Genomic DNA, 13,101 nt, shown 5'->3' on the forward strand with positions numbered 1-13,101 from the left:
CTATACTATACGAACAATACTATATAATACTATACTATACAGACAGCATTGCTGTTATACTATAAATACTTTAGGCAAATGCTAAGAATAAAAAACAATCTGGCGAATAAAATAAAAAGTAAACAAATAATTTTATTGAAAAAAGATTAATCTTCTATTAATCAGCATAGCTTTTTACATTAATATTGACATTAAAAGTTCTTATTTCGACACATAAACGTCATGGTCACAAATGTGTAACGTGACATGTATTTATGTAAAACGCGACTTCGGGAAATCCCGGAGACCGAAACGAAATAGGTTTTAATATTTTTTTGCCTTGCTTCAATTTTAACTTTTTTTTGTTTGTTCAAAAACTGACACTCGACAACATTTTACCTCCATTATGTTTTGAAACTAAACAATAAGTGCTCATGATTTTAATTTCAAAGCAACTTTTGCAGAGATCTTTGAGGTTTGATTAAAGAAAACTGCGATGCGACAACTTTTTCCGACTTTTTTTTTTAATCTTACAGTTTTAGTTTATAAACAACGACAATAAAAAAAGTAGTCGCTTCTTTTCTTTAAGTGAAAAAAAAGTGAACTCGCAGTGCAATTGAACCAAAAGAAATATCTGTGACGATTTATTTTATAACAATGAAACTATTTTTTAAAAGGTCGCCGTTGAAGCAAGACGCAGGCATAGTTTTCTTTAATAAAACTCCAATTACTCTGCAACTATCGCCCTGTTTTTAAATGAAACTTGAAATGCCACTGCTTTTTTGCCGTTGCTTTACAGTTAAAATCGTAATATTAATACGAGGGTCTTACAATAAGTAATGCCCCTGACTCACTTCCAGTTGTCTGATCTAGCTGAAATTTTGCATGTGCAATTATTTATATCTCTACGGGTAATGTTGCAAATTACAGCTCTGAACTAATTGTGGTTTCTGTTTTACAGGTGTTTGAACTGAGTCAGGTGTGAAATGGAGCCTGTTGAATGTCCAGCAGTAATCCAGTTTTTTTTTTATTTTAAAGGACTCACACTACAGAACACTTTTGATGAAATGAAAGAAACTTATGGTGATAATGCCCCATCATATGACCTTGTAAAACGCTGACATCGTGAATTGATTATGGTCGGAAGTTTGTGGGAACAGCTCCCAGTCCTGGTCGCCCCCCCTCTTCTGCCATTGATAAGGCATCTGTCCGTCAAGTTGAAGCTGCCATTTTGGAAGATTGGCGCATTACTATTCGCCAAATAGCCCAAGATTTTAAGATTAGTACAGGGTCTGTGGAAACTATTATTCATGACCATTTGCATATGTATATGGTGTTTGCCAGATGGATTCCCAGGTTGCCCACACCATTCCAGAAGCGAGAACGCGTCGAGTGCTCGAGGATTAATTTGGAGATGTACCAAGAAGATGAGTCAAAGTTTTTCAAAAGACTGATTACACAGGATGACACCTGGGTCCATCACTATGATCCAGAGACCAAAGCCCAGTAAATGCAGTGGAAGCACTTGGACTCACAACCTCCAAAGAAGGCAAGGGTTAAGCCCTCCGCTGGTAAGGTCATGCTCACAGTCTTCTGGGGCCAGGACGGAGTAGTGATGACAGATTTCCTGGCAAAGGGTACCACAATTACAGGAGCCTATTATGCTTCATATTTGAGGAAATTAAGGGAAACTGTCAAAATCAAGAGGCGGGGCAAGATCAGCAAAGGTACCCTCCTCCTGTAGGACAACACTCCGGTCCACAACTCGCATGTCGCCAGATCAGAAGCACGGGCGTGTGGTTATGAAATCCTTCCCTATCCTCCCTACTCTCCTGACCTTGCACTCTCTGACTTTCACCTCTTTCCAGCCATGAAGTTGTTTTTGAAAGGAGAGCGTTTCCCATATGATGCAGCCTTGATTTCTGAAGTCACGTCGTGGTTGGAGGACCAAAAACGGTTTCCAGAGATGCATCAAACGATGGGTGAAATGAATAACTCTTGATGGTTCTTATGTAGAGAAAGACTAATAACTGTGCCAAGTTTCGTTGCTCTACTACCATGGGAAGTGTGTCAGAGGCATTACTTATTGCCCCTTTCCTCGTATCTTTAAATAAAACATAAGTTCGAAGAAACAGTTGTAGCGTCTTAGTTGTTTAGACAAAACACACACACACACACAGACAAAATGGAAGCAAGACAAAAAAAAAACTATTAAAATCGATTTCGTTTCAGTTGTTTCCTGAGGTTACATATTATATAAACACAAGTCACGTGATAAAATGGTAACCATGACGTCTATGCTTAGATAGAGGTCTTGTACGTGTCAGCATTACTCTTTTGGGTATTGAAATTATTTTAAGAGTTTATGTTATCTTATTTTCAGTATTTCTCTAGAATAGAATAGACAAATATAAAGAAAAGTTCGTATATGTACGTACCTGTAAAGAAAAAAACAATACCTGGGAAATGCCGTAAATTCAGTCGATTTATCTTTATAAAGAAAATAACTTTTAAGTCCTTGATGAAAATTCGTAGGGATTACAACATAAATATCTCAAGATTGATTCATTGTGTTTTCCCCTCAGTTAATGCTGTTGTTCTTTATATATATATATATATATATATATATATATATATATATATATATATATATAAATCGAAAGAAAGCCGTATTTTTGTTAATCATAAAATGTGATTTTCTTATTTAAAAATAAATTTATTTGATAAATTTACGTGATTTTTAGAGTATTTTATTTTCGTCACGTCACAGTTACATGCATCATAGGGGGTTTGCTTTATTTTATACTAGCCTGTATGTCCGCCGTTTCCTGGGTGTGTGGAGGTGTGTGTAAAGGTGTTGGTTGAGCAAAAAATAAAAAATAAAGAAACAAAATTGCGAGCGCAAAAAAAAAAAAAAAAATAGTAGTTGTAGGCAGACTCGAACCCATAACGTGCAGGGGGGAAAGAACGTGGAAAAGAAAAGCAAACGGTCTTATTGATGCGCCTCCCCGCGATTGTGACGTCTCGAGCGGTCTAAATAACGTGTTTTATCAGACATCGTTGGTTGACGCAAGGTTTGAATGACTTGCAAAAGTATTTACGAAAAAAGTGACTCCGCCTTGTCAAAAACGGCCCAACGGTGAAAGAATGAATGTTTTGGGCCATTTTTTCGATATTGGTTGTCCGAAACATCGTCTTTAAAACAATACTAATTTTTTCACGGTCTGGCGCGTCTGTCCAAAGTTTTTTTGCAAATATACAAACACACACACATACACACATATTTTGCCTTTTATATAATAGATGTTTAATACAAGAGAGGATCCTGGAAAACAACATTGGTTTCTATCAATAATTAAGAAATAGTGTTTTTTTATAGAAAAGTTGAACTAGCAATGTTATTTACAATATCAACATGCAGCCTCGTCAAAGCGTCAGGCAGTATCGCTGTGTTAATGAAAGTGATGATCGCATTTCAGAAACCGACACTCATTCTGGTGGATTTAATTTCGTATATTTCTTGACAAGGATCATGGCATTAACACTGAGATTAATCTATATATGTTTGATTTATAGACTTAAAGTTTAGTATAAATAGTATTCAGACATTCGGAAAAGGGGCTGCTAAGCGGTCAAAATCGAAAATTTGGCCATAATAATAATTTAAAAAAACATGATCTGAACGTGTTTTATACAATTACGATCATTAAATCTGCTTATTAGTACAACTGCTTTTCAAAACCTCATTTTCTTTTTAACATTTTCTAAACAAAAAGGAAAACCACCACCCCATTTTCACACATTTCCATATTGACAATTTTTCCTAAATATTTTTACGTTTTTAAAAAGAGCTCCGTGGGCCAGGTTAAAAATTTAGGCTGTCCATATTTGGCGCACGGGCCGTATTTTGGAAAACCTGATCTAGTGATTAAAGACACGGCATGGCGACCTGGGTGTTCGTTCTATTACAAAACCATTTTCACTTTGGCAGCTTTTACGTGGTCCATCCCGTAATTCCCGATGTCTTTATAGAAAGAATTCCGACTAGAAAAATATTGAGGAACCCAATGCCAGCAATAGAATAGTTGGATTTATACGCTATACTAATCTTGTGAGGCAGTTGACGGTTTAGTCCGTTTTTCAGTTCATATTGTTTAAAGGGAGATAACTAATTTCGATTTTAATTTATTTTGTAACATTAGATTTATTCAAGAACAAAGATATTTTCTACAATTATGTTTTATGTGCAAGATTTTTTTTTTTTTTTTTTGGTTGGTTGCGGATAAATATCTTAAAGATTTTAGCGCCCCTCCTTAACCCCCTTTAGTTCTGATTGATTTAAGAGTTGTAACATTAGATTGATTTAAGAGTTAATAAAGTTGATTATAACAAAGATATTTTCTACAATTATTTTTTATGTGCAAGAATTTTTTTTTTTTTTTTTTTTTGGTTGGTTGCGGATAAATATCTTAAAGGTTTTAGCGCCCCTCCTTAACCCCCTTTAGTTCTGATCGATTTTATGGACCATTTCGTGAGTGTGTGCGAGATTTAACGTTAACTGGCCATCCACTTTAGGGCCACAAACATATTTTTTGTTCTTTTTTATTTCTATAATAGCCGATCTTGTTGCTAGATAGTTCCCTACGTTTTGTTTAAAAATATTTTAGATTTTAGAGGTTGCATATTTTTTTTTGTTTTTTTTTAATATAAATTTAACGCAATCTGATCATCCACTCTATGACTATTATTAATTTGATTCATTGTTTTTGGTGTACATAAATCAAATATGTAGCTAGAGATTTCCGGGCTTGGGTCAAAGCAACGAGTGGGTAAACCGAACTGAAACGATACGATTTGAATAATTGATTTTTAAAAACGATTAAATATTGCGTTTTATTGTTTTGGAACATTTTTGATTTTATTCATTTTGTTTAATCTTTATTAAAAATTATTTTCCTTTAATAAAACGATTTCTTCTTACATCTATTTTTGTTTATGAGAAAAAATTAAGAAGTGATAATTTTCAATGTTATTGTTAAACGTTTCAAAGACCATTAGTGGGCAAAACTCTTAAAACTAATTTTTCATACTTCATATTTCAGAACCGAAAATATTTAATAAATTACTAATCAAACGTTTCGGTTTTAAATGAAAGTTTGTGAAATATACAGAAGTTCTTAGGAATCTAACAGGGCATCTTGTTCTTTTGTTTGTTTGTTTTTTTTTGCGGGGGGGGGGTCTTGTTTTTTTAAATAGCCAATAAGATAATTTCCCAGAATAGCTAACAAAACAAAGAAGAGGAACAAAATATATATGCACACAAAACATCTCACCCAAGCCCAGCTAATTTACTCTTCTAGCTATTTGGATTTTTTTTTTTTTTTTTTGCGTTTTAAAGTATTGTTAAGTGCCTTTTCTTTAAAATAAAGGTAGTATAAAGCCTGCCTAATTAATACGAAAAACAAAATTGTGGTTCCATTTGGGCGTTTATAGAGTTGGAGATAACTTACTAAGGGTAATGACTCGTAAAAAATAAAATAGCGGTAATAAATATAAATATTATATATAATATAACAAAAATGAATACTCGAATACTATACCTAAGCCATGATCTCTATAGGAGCAGTTAGTCCCGGAAATTGCACAGAATAGTTTGCAGAAAGGAAATAAATCAACGAAAAGACGAAAATGTAAAATAATAATGAGATTAATAGACGAATACTACACCTGAATAATTATAATCAATTACTTAAACGAAAAGAAAAGTTAATTAAGAAACTAAAAATTAAACAATGTAAAGTAAGAAAATAATTTAACTTGTTAATTAGCGTACACAAAATCAACAGTAAATAAACTATCACAATGAAACAACGTTAAAACTATAAATATTAAATGAACACGTTAATTTATAAACAGAAATACTATCTCATACTGATCACCGATCATAATAATAATGCGAGTGAACTTTTCCGTCAATGACATTCCATGAGACGAAGCATCTCACTTCTGATATCTAACAATTATCAGATGTGTTTATTTTCTTTTAGTAAACTGTTTCGGCAATTTCTGGGATAACAGCTACTGTGTAGATAATATCTCATGTACCGTAGTCGTGTATTCATTTTTGTTTCTATTATTATTTAAATTAGTTTTGTCTATTTTTAGTTTGTTAATTAATTTGTTCATTTTCATCGACTGTATCGATAATTACCTGAGGAAATCATGATTCATGCATTCGTGTTTTTAATTTTTGTTTTCTATGTATCTATAAAAGTGAGAATTTGTATGTATCTCTTTGTGGGGACATTTCTCAACCTATGTACTCAACGATATTTTATCTACAGATTGAAATTTGTATATATGGTATTCAGACAAGGAAAACTTTTTAATCGAAAAAGGGCTGCTAAGGGTCAAAATTGAAAAATTGGTACTTGGGGCGATCGGATTTTTACCTGTTTGTCAACTGTTTCCCGAATGAGCGGTCGTGAAACATAACAGCTTCCTTATGTTAAGAATAAGTAGGTTTGAAAACATTTTTAACGATCCTGAGAAGCTGGTTTAATGGTTATCGTATTTGACTCATTGTCTTAAGGTTTTGGTTTCGATCTCAACTCGAGTATTTTATTTTATTTTTTTTTTTTACTTACAAGAAGTGAACTGTTTAGAAAAAAAAACGTCGGAGTTGTACAACCCCCATGCGTAATTTCTATACTGATAAATCGGTCACCAATTTTTTTTTTTTTTTTTTTTTTTCTAAAGTGTCTTCGGGAGAGATGAAATGGTCCCATGTTGACGCAGCAATGTATCGGGAGACGTACGATATGAAAATTGACAATGGGATCGAAAATTATGGAACAAAAAGTTTTGAAAAAAAAAACCCCACTCACTCACCTTTCATAAAAACAGGTAAATTATTGTAAAGAAACACCCATAAACTCACCTTTCATAAAAGCAAATAAATTATTTTAAAAAAAAAACACCCACAAACTCACTGTTCAATACCAAAAACTAAATAAGTTAAAAAAAAAAAAAAAAGAAAAAACTCGAAACTTTATGTTCATAAAAAACAATAAAAAATTCATGTTCATTCTATTTTTTTTTTCTTTGAGAAACAAAAATATTTCTGGCTTACAAAATCGGTAGACTCATGTCATTTTTACTTTCTGTGGTTTTGATATACACGCGTTTTTATTGGTTATAAAATGGGTGACTGATTTACCAGAACGTTGTAATTAAAAAATGAGCACCCCTTTCTAATGTCGAAATAATTATGTTTAATTTTTTTTTTTCCATAATCTGGTTTATTAGTATCCAATCTATAATAATCCAGTGAAAAAAAAATCAAAAAGTCTATCAGTATACAAATTACGCATGCCTCAGTTTCTTTCCGTTCTGTTTTTTTTTTTTTTTTTTTTTTTTTTTTTTTGTCTTCGAAATGGAAAGGAAAATCCTGCGACGACGACTGCAAAGACCTAGTAAATATTATAATTTGAACGTAAATAAAATGTTGGATATACGTAAGAGTGAATTGAAATCGAATCAATCATAATATTTATAACATTTCAAGGGAAGTAACTCAAAAAAGGTTTTTTTTAGAGTTATTTCCCTTAAACATTTTAAATTTTATCGTCACACAATCTCAGAACGGAGTCAAAAAACCTTAACTCGTCATTAGTTTAAAGAGGATAACTCCATTTTACTAGGAGATTTGCTCATATTTTCATACAATAATTTAGGGTGCTAAAATTTACGTAATTTTCAGAAATTGTATTTTTTATTCACATTAAATTTTATTCAACATTAAATATTAATGTTTTAGCAATAAAAAATAACGTAATCATTACAGAGGAAAAAGGAATTTGCGAACATTTTTTTAACAAAGTTTTTAAACATTAATAACAAAAAAAAAGTACTCTTTTACGTAACAAAAATGAAAAGGAGCGTAATGGTAGTAGCAAACGGATTGGAAATATTATAAAACAAAACAACTTTTTAAAGAAATGTTTTCATTTATTTTTTTAAATAAAATGTCTTGTTTAATAGAAATATAATTTTTCTGCAACTATCGCCGCCTTTCCTCCATTTTGCAATGTTAAAAATTTCATTATTAAAATTTCATTAAAAATTATTTTGTTGTAATTAATGTTATAATGTTTGTTACATAAACAAAAAAAGAAGTAGTCGCAAATTCATTTTCTTTTATAATGTTTTCAGTCTTTTTAAGGTAAAAAAAATCTTAAGATTTAATTTTTAATTTAAAGTATAATTCTGGAAATTCGGTATCTTACCTCATTTTTCTAAGGAATTTAAGTCTATTTTACTAAATTTGTTTAAAAAAAAACATCTTCCTTACAATTACTCCAGTGTTTTTGGTTTAAGGAAAATTACAATATCGTCACATTTTACATTTTTGTTATGAATGTTATAAAACTTTGTTACATTTAATTAAATGGTAAAAAAAATATTTTTCTTGTAATTCTTAGTAAAATAGGGTTATCTCCCTCAAAAAATGAGTGAAGACTCCGATTGCCAAAAGTTGTGTTTATTTCAGCGTCCTAATTTCTCGTATAAAAAGTGAACGAATATTTTAGTTGAAGTCCTTATGCAAAATGCAAAACCGGAACACCTCTTTTTGGTCGAATACGAAAAAATGCTGCGAATAGATACGTTGGCATCTAGCGATCGACAATGAAATAATCCGCTCCTTCTTTACTTATGGTTGATGTTCTAAGGGAGATAACATTGCTTTATGTTATACTAGTGTTTTCTAACAATTGCTTTGATGGAAATTATCATGAAAAAAAAAAATGATTCCTAAAAACACATTTACGGTCAAAGAAACATAGAACATCTATTATTGACTACTATAATGCCAGGATTGAGAAAGCAAGGTCGACTAAGATGCACTTTGATGGGCAACTTGATCGATTGGACGGGATTATCGTCAAACGTTGAGCTGTTTCAGACTAGAGGTGATCGTGATCGTCGGCGCTGTTAAACGGGAGGACCGACGACGACTACGACGACGGCGGCGACGACGATGATTTTTTTCCGTTAAATTTTTTTTAAATTCAATTTACGATTTTTTTCGCCATGCTTTTTTGAAATGTTTCCAAATAATTCACATTTTTTGTTTGTCATTTTTTTTTTCATTTTTTTTTTTGTTTTACAAAGGGGTTACCAGGTATCAAGGCGTGGAGGTCACAAGAGGATAAGGGTTAATGTGTGTATTATAGTCATTGGGTCAATTGTGTAATAATAATTTGTAGTTGTAATTTGGTATAATAAGATTATTTACGAGAACGGTTCAGAAAGAACCTTTTTTATGTTGAAAATTACATGTTTTACATTCTTAAATATTAAGTATTTCAAACAAATTTATGATCTTTCGTTCAACTTGAAAAGAGGAAAATACAGAAACTTAGAAACCTGACAGGACATGTTATATATATATATATATATATATATATATATATATATATAGATAGATAGATAGATAGATAGATAGATAGATAGATGGATATAGACATGTTATATATATATATATATATATATATATATATATAACATGTCCTGTAATATATATATATATATATATATATATATATATATATATATATAATATATGTATATATATATATATAAAATAATTACTAACTAGCTCTACCTACGTATTGAGCACTTTTGAAGTAAATACTTAAAGTTTACGCATAAATCTATACTTTCGTATATTAATTTTATGTGAGTAAATGAAGGAGTTATATATATATATATATATATATATATATATATATATATATATATATATATATATATATATATATATATATATATATTGATTTTAATTGTTTCCTAATCTTTGTCAAACTAAATTGCCGAAATCTCAAAAAAGTATTCTTGTTTTTGCAAATAAAAGGTTAACATTCTTAAATTTTTGAATGGTGAAATATTTGCTTGTGAAAATCAGATATAAAAAATTCAGGTTAAATAAAAATACGGTGCTTGTTGGGAGAGAGAGTGGGGACAGGCCGATTAAAAAAATGTCTTTTTAAGAAAAAACATTACTCAATTTTCATGTAGAAAATGGTAATATGAAAATTAATTGAGTAGAAAGTTCTTTTTAATTAATAGAAATCTTTACGGAAAATGAGGGAAAATTCATTTTTCGGAGATGTTTGAGAAAAGTCGTTTAAGATTTACCACACGGGTGGCATAACTCATAACTCGTATTTAAAATTACCTGCTAATGGCGTTCAAATTCTGTAGTCTATTGCGATAGACTTTTTTTGCTAAAAACACAACAGAATTTGTTCAACTCGATAAATTTTCGTAAGTTTTGGATATAATCTTATTTTAGACATGACAATTAAGTAATAATATTTTTGATTTAAAATGACATATTTAAAAATCGATCTATCGCATTTCTCTCAACAAGTATTAAAATACTATTACTTAATAATGTATCATGTTAAATTTTGTAAACATTCAAAGCATTACAAAAAATTATTGAGTAAATGATCTGTTACATCTTTTTTATCAAAAAGAAAATATTTAATATCCATCCGCCATTTTCAAATTTGAAATAGCAAATGTAAACTGAATCAAGGGAGATAAGTCGGTTTGTCATACGGAATGGCTGTAATAGACTAAACCGATAACACTGCATTTTCCTCAAGTTTTATCTTTCTTTTACTTATTGTTTTACGCGTTTATTTTATATAAACTTTGCTAATTTCGATATGACACATAATTACGTAGTAGTTTTTTCACTTAAAATACTTCATTTAATATTCAATTATGCAAAAGCCTTTAAAATTATTAAAACAAACAAAAATTAGATAAATAAAAACCGTAACTATACTTGTTATGTTATGTTATGTTATGTTATGTGACTGTAATTATTCTGTTTACTTAGTTCTACCAATGTGTGTATTTTAGATCTTCATCATTTGCGATCTTGAGTGTTAAGTAATTCCTAGTAACAAAGATGGCGGCGAAGAATCAAATGCAGGTTCGTGACGGAGACGACGATGAACTGATTGAATCCAAAATTCAACTATTTTTATGGTAACTTTGGAAGCTTCTCACTGGTTGGTTATTATAACTTGTGGTTATAAAAACGATCATCGAAATCAATGGTGTCATACCCCCATTAGGAGTCCAAAACATTTTAACTCGATATAGTCGATCACTTGGGACAAAGTTCGGGTCGCCACCAAAAGTGACGAAAACATGGTGAAGCTTGTTGAGATTATCGAATCTGGAATCCCAGAATCCCGCAGTGCGTTACTTTTGTCCATGCGTGAGTAACATCAGTTTCACAAGGACTTTTATACAATTGAGGGTGTTGTCATATACAAGCAGCGTATTGTCATTTCCCTTGTTCTGAGACAAGACGTCCGCGATGCACTCCATTCTGCACACAAAGGCATTTCATCTATGCTGTCGAGACCTGAAGCATCCGCCGTCCTGGGATCACCCCGGCTGTCGCGGCTACCCGAAAAAAAAACTGTAATTACTTCAATTGGATAGCGCCCTCTCAACCCAGTTCGCTACCGACACGACCTGTCTCTTCAGCCAACCCCTTTCAGTGTGTATGTGTTGACTTCTTCCACTACAAAGGTATAAACTACTTAGCCATTGTTGATAGATACTTCAATTGGCTCGCAGTTGAAAAAAAAGTCCGGTGGGATATCTGGTCTAATAGACTCTCTCAGACGAACATTCGTCACATTTGGTATACCAGACAAGCTGACTTCTGACAGAGGACCCGAATTCACTTCATCGGCCACCAGGCAGTTCCTACAAAACTGGGGAGTACGTCATCACCTATCATCTGTTGCTTTCTTACACTGCGATTGTAGGGCAGAGATTGGCGTCAAAACCGTCAAACGACTGCTCACTGATAATACGGGCTCAGATCGAGAACGTAACACTGATGCATTACAGTGTGCAGTACAGGAAAACTCCGGAGAGGACACCAAACTATCTACTGCAATGTGTATTTTCAGTAGCCCATAAAGGATTTCATACCCATTATACCTGGCCGTTGTGTATGACATTTTTTTTTTACACGGTGGTCACCACTTATCAAGGCCCGGAAGCCACTCAGGGATGAAGGTTATTGCAAGTACAGTACGTTAGTGTGGAGATTTGATGAAGTGTTTACTTAAGGGGGCGGTTCATTAGGAATTTGTTAACGTTGGGCTTGAAGACATCCAAGTTGTAGTCCGGTGGGAAGCAGGCAGACCAAACAGAGTTCCACAGGCGTGAAGTTCTAAGAAAGAAGCTTTGTTCATGGAATCCACGTTTTGATTAATGCACAGATAAAGAATGGAGGAAATTTTTCACAGTGGATTCGGCTAGACGGGTGTTTTTTCGTGAAAGATTGGCGAGGGGGGGACCAGAGATTGGAGTTCAGACGAGCACCTTCCATGGAAATAACGATAAAACAAAGATAGGCTCGCAACGTCTCTTCTGTGGGAGAGAGGTTGCAGGGTAGAGAAAAGGGCATCCCCCACTAAGCCACGAAGTCTATTTTGTACTCTGTCAAGGCAGGATAGACTGTTTTTCGCAGCCCCTGTCCAGATATGACAGCAGTATTCCATCATTGGACGTACTTGGCTTTTATATAGATAGAGAATTGCATCAGTAGTGAGATATCTTCTGGAGCGGTAGAAGGACCCCACCATCTTTCCAGCAACCTTGGCAACAGACTTGATGTACGTGTTCCATTTCAGATCAGAAGTAAAGGACAAACCCAGACGCTTGTCAAAACACGGGGCCTCTCCCAGACGAGAGCCCTCCATCCCAATTGATGCCAGATGGGGATCAGAGCGTTGATGATGACATGAAACCTGAAGCGACAGATTGTTGTCACGAAAGGAAGCCCTGAGAAGCCGGTATATGAAGTCTGCTGAGCTTTTTATTGAACACACAAAACGTCTATGAGCTCTGGTTGTGGAGATTTGGTCAGAATCCGAAACCAAACTGGCCCGCAACCTCTCAAATGAGATAAAACTGGTCGGGTGATGGAAGTGCGCCAGTTTAATCAATACGTGGTACGCGTTGATGGACCAAACTGATGATCGACAGCGACCTGATGCTCCATCAACAACCATT

Source organism: Euprymna scolopes, chromosome 24 (genome assembly GCF_053919585.1).
Source record: "Euprymna scolopes isolate OS-2025 chromosome 24, ASM5391958v1, whole genome shotgun sequence".
Lineage (NCBI taxonomy): Eukaryota > Metazoa > Mollusca > Cephalopoda > Sepiida > Sepiolidae > Euprymna > Euprymna scolopes.